This window comes from Triturus cristatus, chromosome 3_2 (assembly GCF_964204655.1).
Source record: "Triturus cristatus chromosome 3_2, aTriCri1.1, whole genome shotgun sequence".
Taxonomy (NCBI): Eukaryota; Metazoa; Chordata; class Amphibia; order Caudata; family Salamandridae; genus Triturus; species Triturus cristatus.
Window position 1 is genome coordinate 1,014,751,315 of NC_140584.1, and position 18,109 is coordinate 1,014,769,423.

At 47.5% G+C, this 18,109-nt stretch overlaps 1 protein-coding gene across 4 annotated transcripts in view; it reads left to right on the forward strand.

Annotated features, from left to right (window-relative positions):
- The window catches only part of TMEM132E (transmembrane protein 132E), a 1,031,163-nt gene that overhangs the window by 588,027 nt on the left and 425,027 nt on the right, over positions 1-18,109 (forward strand). The window lies entirely within an intron of this gene.

An 18,109-nucleotide genomic window follows, 5' to 3' on the forward strand; every position in this document is an offset into this window, starting at 1 on the left:
TCCCAGGGCTAGATCACTGCTAATCACATGGCTAGATTAGTGCTAATCACAGGGCTAGATCCATTTCAATCCCAGGGCTAGACCCACACAAATTCCAGGGCGAGATCAGCACTAATCCCAGGGGTAGATCCAAATTAATCCCAGAGTTAGATCCTCGCTAATCCCATGGTTAGATCTGTGCTAATCCCAGGGCTAGATTCATGTTAATCCCAGGGCTAGATCCGCATTCATCCCAGGGTAAAATGTTTGCTAATCCCAGGGTTAGATCCATGCTCAGGGAAATTTTAAGGATTCGTGGGGCCCATGGTAAAAACTATTTTGGCAGCTACTATATGAAACACATTTTGAATTTTATTGCCCATTTGTTGGCCAGCATTATGCCAAACAATACTAAATGATATGATAAACTTTAATGGGGCCACACGAAATCAGTTTAAACCCGGGACCCCAAAAATCATTAAAATGACATGGGGTAGAGTGAGTGATAGAAATACACAAAGAGGGAGAGGTTTCGATAGAGAAATAGAATAGACAGAGCTCAAAGGGAGAAAGTTCACTTTCCCAGGGGGTTTCTTGGAAAAGTGGGACCCTGGGCAATTGCCTACTTTGTCCATGCTATAAAAGGTATCTGTGTCATGTTAAAAACCAAATCTGGGACTGTTTCTGCATTCATCCCAGGCCTGACCCAATTCTGTGCCTGTCCTGTAGCTGATGCCATGTCTATCATGGGGCTGACACCATGCATGTGCTGTGACTGATGCCATGTGTGCCCTGGGCTGACATCATGCCTTTCCTGTAGCTTATATCATGGTATTCCTAGAGCTGACATCAAGCCTGTTTTGTAGATAATGCCATGTCTAGCTGGGGGCTGAAATCATGCATTTATGTAGCCTATGCCATGTCTAACCTGGGCTCACACCACGCCTGTCCTGTAGCCTAGCCAATGCCATGTCTATCCTGGACCTGGGGCTGACACCATACCTGTCCTGTAAATTATGCTTTGCCTATCCTGGGGCTGACACCATACTTGTGCTGTAAATTCTGCCTTTCCAATCCTGGGACTGACACCATGCCTGTCCTGAAGTTGATGCCATGCCTGTCCTGGGGCTGGCACCATGCCTGTCTTGTGAATGATGCCTTGCCTATCCTGGGGAGCAATTTCTGTCCTATACCCAATGCCATGCCTGTCCTGGGGCTAACATCATACCTGCCCTTTGCCGATGCCATGCTTGCCTTAGGGCTGACACCATGTCTGTCCTGTAGCTGATGCCATGGGTATCCTGGGGCTGACACTAAGCCTATCTTATACCCGACACCGTGTCTATCCTGAGGCTGACACCATGCACGCCCTTTGGCTGATGCCATGCCTGTTCTGGGGCTGACACCATGCCGGTCCTGTAGCCTACGCAGCGTCTATCCTGGGGTTGACACCAGGCCTTTCCTTTGACGGGTTCCTTGCCTTTATTTCGTGCCCGTGCCTAAAAGAGGGCCTGTGATGTGGCTATGCTATGGCTGACATCATTATTATATCACACAAGAGGGCCTGAGGAGGTTTAGAGACCTGCAAGGGTTAACTCCCCTATTTAATATATCAAGCGCAAAACGGAGCACTTAGGTCTATAAGCATTCAGCGCCTCGCTGAGAGCTAACCGTCGAGGAGTTTGGCATGCTTCATCATTGGGAACCTCCTTGTATTGTGATACCTAGTCATGATACAGGCTACAAACCCCTCACTGAGAGCTCCTCCCTCTCCCCTCACTGAGAGCTCCTCCCTCTCCCCTCACTGAGAGCTCCTCCCTCTCCCCTCACTGAGAGCTCCTCCCTCTCCCCTCACTGAGAGCTCCTCTCTCTCAGTGAGGGGGTTGTAGCCCGTATCGTGACTAGGTATCACGATACGATGAGGTTCCCAATGAAGAAGCATGGCACCTACGTGGGTGAGGGAAACCGTCCTATAAAAGGGGCATTCCTTGACGGTTAGGGCCCAGCCAGGTGCGGAATGCGGCTGACTTCATACCTGTTCTCTGGCTAGCACTGGCCACGCATGTGTGTCTGCTGCGGCGAGCACATTCTGTCTGTCGGCAAAGTACAAAATAATGCTCTCGCTGGCACTAGGATATTCTGGGTATGGCATCAGGTTTGTTTTGGGGGACACCATGCCAGGCGGGCCCAAAATGTTTTGAAAAGTAATTCTGTTTTAGCATCGGAGCCAGTACTTAATTTGTGCAAGGGGTGGGTGCCCGCACTCATTTTTGCAAAACAAGACTTACTTTTCATCATCAGACAATGGCCCAGAGTGAGGCAGAAAAGCAGCAACAGGAGAGGCAAGGAGGAAGAGAAAGACAGGAAGCTAGTGAGAAAGGGAAGCGGAAGGAGCCTGCAAGAGGGAGACGGACAGAAAGGGTAGGGTGGTGCAAGAAAGAGGCATGAGGTGGACTCTTGGTACCAGTGATAGCACCTGCTGGGGACTCCTAAAAACAACAGTGAGCCCGTCTACATTTCTTTTTATAGAAATGAAGCAGTGACTGGTGCTGAGTGAGGCCTCGCGCTAGACCTGATCATACGCGGATTCAAGTGATGACGTTGCCTTGGTACCGGCTAACAGTGCATGCCAGGTATCGCTTTGCTGCTGACTCTGGCCTGTTTCTCCTCTCTTGCTGATCTCTGTTGACTTTGGAGTGAATGATGGGCCTGTATTAGGGCCTCAAGAGGCACCGGTGACCTATCTTAGTGCACCGGAAAACTTGTCCAAGCCTCCTTTGTGCGTGCAGAATACCGCGCCATATTCCAGAACTGGCTTTTTCATAATCCACTCCTTTTGATGGATGTTCACGCTGCAGTTGTTGTTTTATTTGTCCACCGTGACACAGCCCATTTCCTTCGCTGCATGTATAGAGTAATTCACTTTAAGGATGAGCACAGCCCGTGCCGAGTTAATGTGGTGTACCTCGGGTATGGACTGAAAGCCTGATATTAACTACTGGTTGTAAACTCTGTGTGCGCTGAAGCAGCAGAAATGAAGTGCGCAGCACTTCACAATGCCCCCTGATTAAATAAATAAATAAACTGCAACACCCCTATAAAGTTGTCTAATCTATTCCAAACAACCTGCTTGCCCATATGTTCCTTGTCAACACCTAGATTCGCATTACGCGCGTGGATGGCTTTTTTTACAGGTTGCCGAGCTCGCCTGATTTTCCACTTGCACGTGCACCTTGAATTTTAATATTTTTGCTATTTTACTTTTAAAGAGTATATAGCGCACTCGCCTAATCCAATCCCGTGAAACTCGCTGCGGTGGGGAAATTACATGACCAATCTGACTCGAAATAAGAAATTCCCTTAAAAGTATGGGAACAGCAAGCATGATTCATTTATAAATCAACAATGAAAACCAGGAATCCTACGACACGAAAAAAGGCACGGTGATAGCCAGGGCCGGACTGGGAACCGAACCCGGCCCTGGCAAACTGCTCGGCCGGCCCCAGGAGGGGGGTGCGGGCGAGCAGCTTGCGAGGGCCGGTTCCGGCCGATTTTGTTACGGGGGGGGGGGGCGATATTGCTGACCCCCGAAAACAAAAACGGCCCCCAGGGGGCCCAAAACCGGCCTACCAGAAAAAATGCCTGGTGCCCGCTATGGCCAGTGATGACCAGCCCTGGTGATAGCGCACTATGGTGATGAAGAATGCGCTACATTCATTAAGTGAATAAATGAACCTTAAACGGCTGGTGAGCGGACAATACACGTCAGAGCGTGAAGGGGCAGGACTGAGTCTGGACGTGCAGACAGCCCATGCTAACTTCAAATTTGGTGTATCTTTTGTTCTGCATTAAAAGGATACATTTCCCAGCAGTGGAACCTGATTGGCTCCGTGACTGATTGTGAGTGTGCATGTGTAGGTGCAGAGTGAGGGGTGTGTCCTCGTGAGTGCAAGGTGAGCAGCCTGTCTGCCCACGTGACTGCCTGATGATCAGTCCGCCACTGTAAGTGCAGCCGGAAGGGTTTGTGTTATGTAAGTATTGAGTGCGCCTGTGTGAGTGGTGTGTATGTGTAGTGAGTGGTGTGCTCCTGCTACTGCTGAATGATTGGTATGTCCCTGTGAGTGTAGGGTGCGCGTTGTGTCCGTGTGAGTGCAGTGCTGGAGTTGTGTCAGTGTGAGTGCAGTGCTAGAGTTGTGTCCATGTGAGTGCAGTGCTAGAGTTGTGTCCATGTGAGTGGTGTGTATATGTAGTGAGGGGTGTGCTCCTGGTACTGCTGTATGATGAGGTGTGTCCCTGTGAGTGTGGGGTAAGCGTTGTATCCGTGTGAGTGCAGTGCTGGAGTTGTTCATGTGCGAGTGGTGTGTATGTGTAGTGAGTGGCATGCTCCTGCCACAGCTGAATGAAGGGTGTGTCCCTGTGAGTGTAGGGTGAGTGTTGTGTTCATGTGAGTGCGGTGCTAGAGTTGTGTCCTTGTGAGTGGTGTGTATGTGTAGTGAGTGGTGTGCTATATAGTGAAGGTGAAGGGTGTGTACCTGTGAGTGTAGGGTGAGAGTTGTGTTCGTGAGAGTGCAGTGCTAGAGTTGTTAGTCTGTGAGTGGTGTGCTTGTGTCGTGAGTGGTGTGCTCCTACTGAATGAAGGGTGTGTCCCTGTGGGCACAGGGTGACAGATGTGTCCGTGGGAGTGCAGTGCTATGAATATAATCCATACTTGTAAAGCGCAAACATATCACCGGGTAAGGTTTCAAGGCCCTGGGGGGCATCGGGTAGTTTAAGTGAGCTATTGCCCAGAATCACATGATGCTGAGCTGAGCTGCCACCGGCGATCAAACTGTGACCCCGCACTCCAGAGTCAGCCACTTTAGCCGCTGCGCCACACCTTTCCCTGCTAAAGTTGTTTGCGTGTGAGTGTTGTGTATGTGTTGTGAGTGGTGTGCTCCTGCTACTACTGAATGAGTGTACGGTTGAAAGTTGTGTTTGTGTGAGTGCAGTGCTAGAGATGTGCTTGTATGAGTGGTGTGTATATGTAGAGAGTGCTGCGCTACTGGTTCTCCTGCATTAATGATGTGTCTCTGTGAGTGTACGGTTAAGAGTTGCATCTGTGGGAGTGCAGTGCTTGAGACATGTTGTGTGAGTGGTGTTTGTGTGAAATCAGTGTTGTGCTATATGTTACTACTGCATGAAGGGTGTGTCCCTGTGAGTGAAGGGTGAGAGTTGTATCCGTGTGAGTGCAGTGCTAGAGTTGTGTCCTTGTGAGTGGTGTGTATGTGTAGTAAGTGGTGTGCTCCTAGTACTGCCGCATGAAGGGTGTGTCCCTGTGAGTGTAGGGTGAGCGTTGTGTCCATGTGAGTGCAGAGCTAGACTTGTGTCCACGTGAGTGGTGTGTATATGTAGTGAGTGGTGTGCTCCTGGTACTGCTGCATGAAAGGTGTGTCCCTGTGAGTGTACGGTTGAGAGGTGTGTCCAATTGAGTGCAAGGTGAACTGTGTCATTGCAAAGTAGCAGAGTGCCCACATGAGTGCATGCTGAGGGGTGGGCCCGTTTAGATGCAATGAGGGAGGTATGCCACTGTGAGTGATGTGCTCTTGTTGAGTGCCAGGTGACAGCTGCAACCCGTTGAGTGCAGGGTTAGGCCCCTGTGCATGTTATGTGGTGTGCTGCTGTGACAGCTGCATGAAGGATGTGCCCCTGTGAGTGAAGGTGGAGAGTTGTGCCTGTATGACTTCAGAGGAAACAGTGGGCCTGTGTGAGTACAAGGTGAGAGATGTACCTGTGTGAGTATAAGGTGAGAGGTGTACCGTGTGTGTGCTAGGTGAAATGTATACTCGTGTGAGTCCAAGCTGAGAGGTTTACCTGTGTGAGTGCAAGGTGAGCAGTGTACTTGTGTCAGTGCAAGGTTTACCCGTGTCAGTGCAAGGTGATTGGTGTACCTGTGTGAGTGCAAGGTGAGCGGTGTACTTGTGTGAGTGCAAGGGCGTACCTGTGTGAATACAAGGTGAGAGGTGTACCCGTGTGTGTGCAAGGTGAGATGTATACTCGTGTGAGTCCAAGCTGAGAGGTTTACCTGTGTGAGAGCAAGGTGATCAGTGTACTTGTGTGAGTGCAAGGTTTACCCGTGTGAGTGCAAGGTGAGTGGTGTACTTGTGAGAAGTGCAAGGTGAGCGGTGTACTCGTGCTAGTGCAAGGTGAGCGCTGTGCCTGTGTGAGTACAGGGTGAGAGGCATCGCCATGTCATAGGTGTCACTTTATGAGTGCAGGGTGAGTGGTGTGCCTTTCTGAGTGCAGGGTAAGCTGTGTACTTTTGTAAAGGTATAAATTCAAAGCAAAATCTAAGCTAATTTCGAATTGCAAGTTTCATTACTTTACATACATGTTTGAATGTTAGTATATGTCGGGAGCTCATGAAAAATATGAATATTCATTTATCGCTTTGTTAAGATGCAGTGCCTGTAGGTAGTAAGCATCAAGCGTGAGCAAAGGCCAGCAAACATGCAGACATAGCACAGGAGAGAGGAATCGGTTTTACTCCATTTTAAACAAACATTGTTAATGCATTGGTTTCGCCTATGTAATGAATAAGGAGCTGTTTTCATCAATCATCGTCCAGGAGAAGGAAAGAGCTACCTCACAGAGAACACAGGAGTGGAGAGGATGTGGCGCAAGGGCCAGAGCTTCTTACTCGAGAACTGGGGATCCCGGTTCGAGTCTCGGCGCCACCATGCAACATCCTGTGATTCTGTGCAAATCACTTAATCTCTCCGACTGATAAACTGTTATATACATATGCTTCAAGAGTAAAAGGCAAGACTTTATGAAAATATAGTTCCACCAAAGCGGATGTTAACAGTATTTCAGTGGCGGGAAACTGATAAGAGAAGCAGACGAGAAACAAGCATTGGTAAATGTAGGAAAATATGATGCAGCAAGGCGCATGCTTGCTGGAAACATCTGCAGAGAGTAGGCCAGGACTGCAGAAGTGATGAACGCCTTCCCACTGACCATGGTAGCCATGGTGTTTCTTTGACACTGCACATCTCTAGCCGCGGTGCAGATGTGCAGGACTCTAGCCACTGGCAATGTCCTTCAGCCGCATTTCCAGGGAACCAAATCCACAATTAGAAAATGTGAGCATCAGCCTTGGCATCCTGCCTCGCCGCCGTCCTTCCCGCCCTCTCCCTTTCCAGGCCTTGTTGGAAGTGGTTTTGTGTCAATCAGCCGGGTCCCTCTGGGAGCGGCTCTGAAGGACACAAGCTCGTCTAATTAGGATGGAGCTTGGAATCTGCAGTGGGCTGGCGAAGTGTGTGGGGGGAGAGATGAGAGCATGGCAAGCCAAGCCAAGCGAGGGGAGCAGCTGTCAGTTCCTCTAATGATGGAGGAGCTGCGTTCGAGCGGCCGCCATCTCAGAGGGAATGTTAACATTGGCTGCAATCAGCCCTGCCCACATAGTACCCCCTGGAGACATCCGCACATGCCCACAAGCCTTCAAGATGGCAGCTACGTCCTGCCACCTTGCTTATCTCGGGGACAGGATGAGATGTGGTCTAGTTTTTTTCTTACCATAAGACTTAAATTCTAATCCCTGTACTAGTCTACACCACATTGGTTTAATCGCTTGTTCTCACCCAGCCTTAGTCGCGTCAACTGGCAAAAATGTCAGGACTCATAGTGAATTCCGATATTCAACTCCAGACATTGACGAGGAAGGTGAATCAAGTTGATGGGCTGTGTTTAGATTGTCAAATTCACTATTCTGATGGAGTGAGATTAAAGAATTAGATAGCCACTTTGTTAATTCAAACATCATAACTTTGGCACAGGAAGTTGCCACCTATACCAGTCTCATGATCCCATTTATTAGACACCAAACCCGGTCTAGTACAGCATTAATGGCCTCAAACATCCCCAGTTCCCTATCTCCAGAGGCTAGATCCCACAGTTTCACAGCCCTGCGGCCTGGAGCGCCTTGCGGTGTTCCGCTACCTGTGCCTCGATGTTGTGATATTTTTGGAATGATTGACCAGTTACCTTGATCTCTTATTCGTATTGATAATCCTGTATTGAATTATTCATCAATAAGTACATAGCACTCTTTTTAAAATACTTTTTTGTACAAATTCCATTTGAAGTGGTTGTCGATTGAGGAGGCGAGCTGCACAGGCTCCCCTCCTGAATGTGGCAGCTCAGTTTCATTCAAGACAGGGTTTGTGAACTTTTCTGAAAGCCGCATGAGCTCTGGAAGACCTTAATTAATTTGTTGTCATTAGCTAGCCGATAAGTACTACTTAAACCTGACTTTGGTGGAGGGTTCAGACTGTTGCAAAAAGGATTCAAAAAGAAGCATTGGCAAAGTCAATAGGTGCTACCTGTGGAAGAGTTATTGTCTTTTCCAATGTACTTAAGTCTTGTTGTGCAGAAGTATGGCCGCAGTTCAGCATGGCTTAAGTTTAGTGGTGTGGCTTACAGGAGAGTGGCGTAAAGGAGAGTGACATAGAAGAAAGCGGAGTAGAGTGGTGTAGAGTGTTGTGTAAATGTGTAGAATAGAGTGGATTGGGGTGTAGTGGAGTGGCATAGGGTGGAGTGGCATAGGGTGGAGTGGCATAGAGCAGCATGGAGTAGAGTAGAGTGGAGTAGTGTACAGCGGAGTAGCATAGAGTTGAGAGGCGTAGAGTGGAGGGGAGTAGCATAGAGTAGAGTGGTGTAAAGTAGTATAGTTGTGAGTTTAAGTAACTTAAGCAAGGAACAAAAGTTAAAATGAATGCAAAGGTATGAGGCATAAAGGGTAATGGAGAGAGCAGCAGGATAACTGCTAACAGAGGAAATGTTCGAAAAACGTGTACGTGTATGGTGACGACCGGTGATAAGCTATAAAAAAGGATGTATATAAAAGTGCAGAAAATAGAAATAGTACCTCAATCAGCGCCATCAGCGGACGAACACTAATCAAGAGGATGAAATATGTGCTCGGTTCATGCTCCACCGAAAGAAAAGGAAGTGACACCCGGCCTGCACTTGCCAAATAGGAGGTAGCAAAAAAGGGTGACGGTGAAGTCAATAAATGGTGAGCAATAGGCGGGCTCCAAGCCCTTTATTGTAAACTATATCCTTAGCAAGTGGTAGCGCATAAATGTTCTGTTGCAGGAAAGCCCTAATAAAAAGGACCAACAACCTCTCTTAATGCAAGATGCCAATTATTCTTTGTGCCTCTGGCCTTGGAGCACTAAACCTATCCTGAACTTCTGACAACACTGCACCTTCCAGTCTGTACTTCTGATCTCAGTCACCCTTTCCTTCTTTGCTGCTCACCTCACTGTACCTGCCTCTGCCTTCACCACTCCTCTGGTCTGTATTTTTGACCTCACACTGCCTGCCTCTTTCTAAACGGCTCATCTCGCTATACCTGTCCCATCCACACTGCTGATGGGAGGAAGGTCTGCATATGTTATGACCACTGGCAATCGCTTGTTGTAACATTTCAACCAATTGTTTTTTTGCCCACCATGCCATTTCATGTTAGACCCCGCCACATACAAATCAGCCATTCTCCTGCAGCCATTGGAGGAGTTCAGCCTGAACTACCAAGCCAGGTCCTCTCTGAACTGGAACACAAGCAAACCCGGACCAGTGTTGTCCAATTTGTCCCTCTTCGGTCAGATGCAGCTTGGCTCAAGCAGCACGATGAGAACAGGGCCCATGGCTGGCCAAGGTGGTACATTAAACAGACAAAAGGTGATGGGAGGGATGCTTACACATAGTGTAATAGCTTACAATCGCTTGGGGTTAGCATTCCAACCAATCCTGCCCACCGTGCCATCTCAAATTAAACCAACCATGTGCAAGCTCCAATCGGATCAGTCCTCGTCGTAACCGGTCTTGGGTTGCTTGTGTTCTGATGCAAAATACAGTGGATTGGAATGCTATCCAGTATGATTGGCAGTTGTGACACAATTATCAAGCAACCTCCTATCACCTTTTGTGTGTTTAATATGTCTGTCTGTACTTGTTGTGCCTCACTGGGCAGCAGGCACTATGACTGCTTTGAGTCAGTGGGACCTTGCATTGATCTTTTACATCACTGGGAACCATCAACAAACAGTAATGAGAACAGACCCATCCATACAATGATCAAACACAGACTCCACAAAACCCAGAACCCTCAGGACTTCAGAGCGCTCGACAAGGCCATGCATAGCATGCATATATATTATGTAAATGCTGGGAGCTTGTTGGCTTCACAATAGCTGTCGCCCTACAGTGCTGCCTCACTGTGCTTGCTTCAGCATATACTACATACCTGACACATGCTGTCCTGATGGCCTCCTTGTACCTGCCTTAGTTTATACTACTGCCTTACCTTTACCCCTCTCTCTGTACCGGTGGGCTGCTCTGCCTGTACTGCTTGCCTTATTTTACATGCCTTTCTGCACATCTGGTATAGCTGTACCTGCCCGAGTTTGTAGTGCTGACTTACTCCTCACTATACCTACCTCTGTCTGTATCTGGTGGCCTCAACGCGCCAGTCTCAGCCAGCAATTCTGGCCTCTTGTATTTTCAGATCCAATTTATTCTCTTTCAAGAAGGTGCTAACGAGCTCCTGACAGTTTTTGGAAGGCACTGGTCTGGGTTTCAAGCAGCGAAGCCGCTGTTTGTTGTTCATGTTTCTTTGATCATTTAAATGCAATCTTCTTTTCTTAATCTGCCGCAGGCCAGTTTCCTTAGCAATTAGCGTCTTCGTCACTAGAAGAAGCCCGCTAACGACGCCTCAGGTGTCCTCGCTGTCCGAGTGCTGTCCTCTCCAGGTTCTGGAGCAGTCTGCGTATGGGAATGGAGATTGGAGGGGGAAGGCAATCTGAGGTCAATACATCAGTGCTTACTGTCCAGCCTATCACATCCCCCCACTTATAATATTGACAGATCAGAGGAGGACGCAGGGCCACGCGCCTCCTTGGAGGACCATCATGGCACGCAACATTCCTGAGGAGCGTGCACGAAGCGAGCCTGCCTGCCCCCGCGTAGAGCCCTTCTGTTGAGCACAGGCCTGTTCTTTCTCTCTGCACCCCTCATGGAGAAGCTGGTTGATGACGTGGAGCTGCTGGGGGTGGTGACTGCCAGGTTGCAACCATCTGTGTCATACAGAGGGAGACCGCGCAACAGTATAATGAGCCTGGTTCAGCAGCATCAGAGCCGCTGCGCACGTTGACAGGGCCATCTTCACCTTGGTCTCTTCCATTTAGGTCAAGATCTTGATTAATGCTCTTACAGGTCTGGATTTTTGATCATCATTACTTGTTGCCTTGTTGTTTATGCTGCCGCTACTAAATTCAACGCAGGGTTGCGATGCTGATGCTGCTTATGACTCCTCTATCTGTACTGTAGCTAAAAACATATTAGAAAGTTAATTTTTGCTGGGACATCTTTTGTCCAGCCGGTGAGTTATCGTGGCAGAGTTTCAACTTCCGTATTACTTTGTGTATTCAACTATTGACAACATTTGTGAAATTAACTTTTTTTGCTCTATCGGCAAAGTTTTGTCCTATTGACAGACCACCAATGAAGGCTTGGGGTTAGGTCTTCCATTGTCCATGTATGTTAGTATGGCTGTTGTAACTATACTGCGATTACATGGACATGTTTGGAAAACTCTTTTACTTTCAACATTAATCTTGACAAAGTTTAAGTATGTTGCTGCAACACATGTTGGTTGTATTGCTTGTTGCGGTGTTCAGAGAAAATCCAGACCTTTTGTTGCGTTAAGTTCTAATTATTTGTCTATCCGTTTCTGCGTTTGTATGACCTCAATGTGCTTTTGGTAGGCTAGAGGATGCCTTTTTACTCAGGTCTGGTTTTTTTTTTGAAGTGTTTGAGTCATGGTGGCTAGACATCAATTGTGTTTGGTGTGTGCATTGATCGAGAGGAAAGTTTATATGGTGCTTAGTGATGGTTCCTGTTGGTTTCATGGAACATCAGTGAGTTAACCTGTGCAGTCGATAAGTCTTTTATGTTTTGAGGGTGTAGGATGGTCTAATTCGTGTGCTCTGTTGGCTTTGTAAGAAAGGTTGTCTGATGACACAAGAGACGATTTGAGAAAAGGAAATTCCTTTCTCAGTGAATCTTCACGTACCGTAATTTTAATTTGAGCCGGTGGGAACCAGTCAGGCTACTGGCACTCATGGGGGAAGCTGGGGTTCTTCATGACCATCCTGTGGATGGGAGTTCTTTTAAAATATACTCTTATGTCGACAGTGCCTGTCCTTCCAAACTGCCCTATAGGCCCAAGCCAGGCATCTACGCTGCACCAGCCTTGTGACATCAGTGCAACTAAACGGCGTGTTTGTCCCTTGCCTCAGCCAGCCTTACTTCCATTGTATGTGGCTGTGCTGCCTGAAAAAGACGGTTCAGGTGGGTTCCGAATGAGACCTGTGCAGAAGGCCGCTATCTGGATCCTACAGTACATGCCGCCACTCTAGTGTAAATCTGGGCAGTGTGTCGGTTCTCAAGTAGAATTTGACTCGGCATCAGGGTTGGATTGGGAAGGTGGCTGTCGGGCATTCGGCAATGGGCTGGTGTCTTAGGGTGGTCTGTGGGCTGGTTTTTTTGGGCCTCTGTTAACTGGCCCAGGGCATGCCCTTTGTTTCATTCCTCCCCTGAGAGGCCATCGCAGTTCAGGCTATAATGGGCGGGGAAGGGGGTGAGTCTAAGATGGTACCTCAGCGGGCCAGTTGTTGTTCTGGCCCAGAGGCCATTCTGTGGGACGCGCCCTGCTCAGAAGCAAAGTCTTCCCCTCTGACGCTTCAGCCCCACCCACCCTAGTCCCCCTTCCCCCCCCCGCTTGACCATTACATTCAGGGCATGGTGGGAGTTATGCAGGGCCTCGCGTGGAGGTTCGGGGAGGGGCTTGGGGGCAGGAGTGTGGGTGAATATTGTAACCATTGGGTCATTTTCAACTCCGCTCTCTGGAGCTGCAGCTATGCACTTTTCTTGACCCCTCCCCTGCCGAATTGAGGCTAGGGTGGGGCGTGGGCCTCGCTGGGGGCAGGTGATTTTGTGGCCCTTAATACCCTCCTTCCTGTGGCTGGAGCAGTAGCAGTTGTGTGCTTTTTGCGACCCCTTCCCCTGTTATCTTGGCCCCAATGTCTTTAAGGCATTGGTGGATGGGGGTGTGTGTTTGCCTAGGCCTGCTGCAACAACACCTTTCCCAGTCCAAAAGGAAAAGAGAGGAAGGATGTTGTGTAAGGTCAGAACTGCTGAATTCCGAACTGGGAACTATGTTGGAGTCATCCCGGCCTCAGCCCAACATCCTGTGGTTCTGGACAAATCACCCCAAGCCTAAAATAAAAATTAATTTGATCTTGTGTGATGTAACTCGTCAATTGCTCTGGTGCCCTTGGACTGCATTCACGCTATATAAAACTACAAAAATAAATAACTGCTATTTGATCATGTTTTAAGATTCTGCAAAGGTGAAGAGCATGATAATTATAGAGGGGTCTTTATATAAAAATGTCCATATTTATTTTTAACATGGTCTTTATGCCTTTGTTTAGTTTAACTATCAGTCATAAGGCCGCTGTAGAACACATTTTTACGTGCTTTTCCCTTGTGTCCACCATCTAAAGTACACAGTGATGAGAGGTAAAAATGCTGGCTTTGGGTGATTTTCTTTATTTTCCTACCATCATGTCACAAGGTGGCAACCCTATTCTCATCAGGTGTTGTGGCTCTTTGGACATTTTGTACACCTTGCCCACCTGACCAAAATGTAATGCTTCTAGTTTTTGCCAATGGTACTGGCTCAGTAAACTTAAAATGCTAAATTTACAAAATATTTATCTAAACATTAGTCCAATGACGCTAACCAAATGAAAGAGCACAGTCCAGGGATGTTGGCCACTATTGTTGGGACTGTCCAGGGCTAATTGTGATCCCAATATGACCCTGCCCAGCAGGTTTGTACCAGTCTGTCCTTCTCCCCTCCATTGTCTGACCATGGCAGGAACCTGCCCAACCAAGCCTAGGCGAATGTATGACGTTACAACGCATACATATACAATGCATGCCTTTACAAAGCAGTTTTTACATCGCAACATCCTTTACAACACATTCTTTAACATCGCATGCCATGATATCGCATTTTCAGAAACTAACTTTACAACGCATTCCAATACATCGCATTATACCTTTACAACACATATCATTACAATGCATACCATTATATCGCATTTAAGGTAAGTGTTGGATAGTGTAGGGGTAAAAATTACTATTCTAACTCCAGTGAGTGCAACAGTAGGGTAAGTGCTGGATAGTGTAAGGATACTATGCGTTATAATGGTATGCATTGTAATGACTTGCGATGTAATGCCTGCGTTGTAGTGACATGCATTGTAATGACATGCATTGTAATGACATGTGTTGTAGTGACATGCGATGTAATGGCTGCGTTGTAATGACATGCGATGTAAAGGATGTTGTGATGTAATGACTGCCATGTAAAGGTAGTGCGATGTAATGACTGCGTTGCAAAGGTTGTTTCCTGCCTAGACTAGGTCAGTCAGTGGGCAAGGGATCCGCCTTTCCTATCTCTCCAACAGAGCTCCCTCGCCCACCGAGAGCCGTCTAGACAAGCCAGGCCGTCGCTGGCACCACATCAAGGGTGACTCCACTGACGCCTGTGTGCTGATCCCGGGTCCGACCCAACTCCGGTTTAAAGCCGGATTCACAGCAACAGTCCTAAATGATTTTTTATACCCAATCTCCAGCCTTGTGTAGACGTTTCATCTTGTTTGTAGTTGCTAACTACGCGCTCCAGTGTGTTGCTCACTGCAGTCTTTTGTATTCCTCAGACGTGCTTTACCTACTCTTACATGAATCGCCTCACGCCTCCCTCTGCCACCGCCTCACTTGTTTTTGTGCCTTTCATTTTGCCCAGCTGTTCCTGTTTATTACAAATAAATATGAAGGGGGGAAAAAAGCCTGTTTCCGCTGTTGGCTGCCTAGAAAAATCAATGGGGTCTGTTGACTGCATACTTTTTCTTTTATCATCTGTTGACTGTGGCTTGCAGTTTAATGCTGAGATGTGTCTGTGTCTTCCACAGGTTTCAGTACTGATGGGGCTAACTCAGCCATCCCATGCCTGCCAACTTACAAAACATGTGTTTCATGTGGATCCCTCAGTGGGTTACTGCTTTTCTCACTGATCCTTTTGTTACTTTCAGTTCATAAGTTACAAACCTAATATAGCAAAGTGACCCATGAACTGTCATCAAGGAGTTGCATGCAAGCTGCATGGTATAGGTTTCTGTTTTCTACAGTCTTTCATTATTTTAATTGTGCTGAAAAGGGTTCATTTGGGTAGAACTATTTCCTTAACAGTAACACTGAACATTGTAGTATGTTTTACACTCTGAGTTTGCGCTTCTCCCGACCAAACTCTCTTTAAATATCGTGCCTGCCAGTATCTTGACATGTGGCTCCTACACCTTGTATTCCTCCCTATCTTACGTAACATTTCCTATAGACTGATTTACACACATATGAATCATTGGCTCTGTATGTGTGTGATGCAAAGTGCTATGACACCCTATTCTGATATGAGTAGTGCTATAAAATAAACAAAAAGCCTGCCCTGCATTGCCACTACACATCTTGGAGATGCCAGTGTGATACAGATTACACTCCACGTAACACGGTGCAAGGCACGCTCTAGAGCTACGAGACGGCGGATGTGATAGAGCTTACATGGGCTACGTAAGTTGTAGAGCTCGGTACACACAGAGGGGACGGCAAGTGTGATACGTTTATGCTGATTGTTGCTCTGTGTTGGGCTCAGTGCACAGACAGGAGGTGGACTGTGCTAGGCTTAGTGTTCTGGTATTTAAAATAGTGCCTGGGTCAGTTCACTGCAGGAAGACAGTGTGGGTTGTGCACTTTACACCTACTGCAAAAGTGCAGGGCCTAGTGCACAGTGTACACATTCAGACACTTTTTAAGGCCTTGTCAAAGCGAGTAATTGCCCAGAGCCCCCACCTTCCAAGGGTTCCCATGGGAGAGTGAATGTTCTCTCCTATTGGCATTCGTGTATTATATTTCGTTATCTAGACTGCTCTGTCTCTACCTAATATCTTCTGATGGATTTTTGGGGTACCAGGCAATACATATTTCAGCAAAGTTTCACATATAATGTAAAAATGTTGGCATCATATGGGCTTGCATTAGCAGTAATTTGGTGATGAAATTCAGGTTTTTCCAAATAAGTATGTCTTGGCCGGCCCACAGAAACCATAAGAAGACACCAATGGCATTTATTATTCTACCTACACTATATTGTATAGTGGTTGGCCCCACAGTATGCAGTTGAGAGGCAGCGTAGGTTCTCTAACACTGTGTTTGGCCATACCGTGCAAAAGGACAGGGGGTGCACTGCAACATAGAGTCTCTACAGCAATACATTGGGCCATACCATAGACAGGTAAGAGCAGGGCTTTAAGTGAGTCGGGTCTCACCGGTGCTGAGCACCGGCAGTCTTTTAAAGGGGGACTCGAAACGGGTCTCAATCAGGCTCTGTTTTGTGGCCTGGCACAGGCAGTCCGTTTTTTCCGTACTGCAGTGACAGAAGGCACATCGATGTGTGCATGCTCTCACTGTTCTCTTCTCACTAGTGGAGAAGATACGGCATGACGTCATGCCAAGTGAGCGTTGTAGGAGAAGGGAAATCATTTCAAGAGTCATTTTCTCTCTCTATTGCCCTTCTCTTGTTGAAACCCAGGAGCAGCAACATTCTTGTGGGGTCACCAGGACTTTAAGTGGAAGCTTTTTCAATATTATATACACGCCATAGTTGCCGCTACTCAGTGGTGACTCGCGCAGGTAACGCTGTGGGGCAGCGGGCGGGGCTGGGTGGGGAGGTAGTGGAGTTATGTTGTTATGTTATGTTACAGTGATTTATAACGTGCACGGCTACTCATGAGTGTCCCGGCGAGAGAGCCAAATAGAAAACTGTAGGGAACTGTACAACAATACCGCTTATATAAACAATAGAGTTTTTTGTCTCTTCTTGAACAAACGAGGGTCATGAATGCTCCGCAAATCAAAAGGAAGGGAGTTCCAAGCTTCGGCCGCTTTGAAAGATAGAGAGCTTCCTCCAATTCTAACAAGCCGAAAACGGGAGATCGATGCCAGACACTGTGAGGCAGAACGCAGATGTTTTTGGGGGGCATAGAAACTAAACTGTTACCTCGAGTAGAGCGGACCAGATCCACGTAGGGCTGAGTGGGCCAAAGTAAGAGCCTTGAATTTGACTCTTTGAGTCACTGGAAGCCAGTGCAGGTCCGGCAGATGTTGTCTTACGCTAGACCTGCCCGGAATGTCCTTCAGAGCTCTGGCTGCAGCATTTTGTATTACTTGGAGTTTCTTGAGCTGGTATCCTGGTAGGCCAATATATAGTGCGTTGGCATAGTCAAGGCGACTGAGAATCAGAGCGCGAATGACCATCGCCGAGTCGGTGATGCTGCAAGCGCAAAGTAAGTTATTTTATTTATTTATTTATTTAATCTAAACTTTCCTGTCATATGTCACACTCCACTACGCCACCCACCCAGCCCCGCCATCCCACAGCGTTACCTGTGCGAGCCGCCACCTATGTTACTTGTTGTATCATATATCTGAATGCAATTAAAGAAACAGCAAAAAAACAGTCGTGCGGCACACTATGCTAAGCAAAGATTTTTAGCTTACGTGTTTTTAAGCCACACCCTTAATTACATTGACCACGCCACTTTGACAGACCTCCCCAGTTTTGTCATCCCACTTGAAGCCCTGGGTAGGAGACAGCGGGTGTGATACAGCGTAGGCTCTCTGCAACATTGCGTTGGGCCATACAATAACACACAACTTGGAGACAGCAGGATAATACACTATTCACTCACGGTAGCAGTTTTAGGCTTCAGGGTATGTGGGTGGGAGATGGCGAGTGTGATACCATCACACTGTAGCAGAGCTTTGCACCTTCCTTCCACAGCTAACAGACAATGGGCAGGTTTCAGCATAGACACTGCTTAGCACAATATTGAGCCATAAATTATTACATAGCTAGGAGACAGCAGGTGTGATACAACATATGATCTCCGCCCTGCGCAGCATC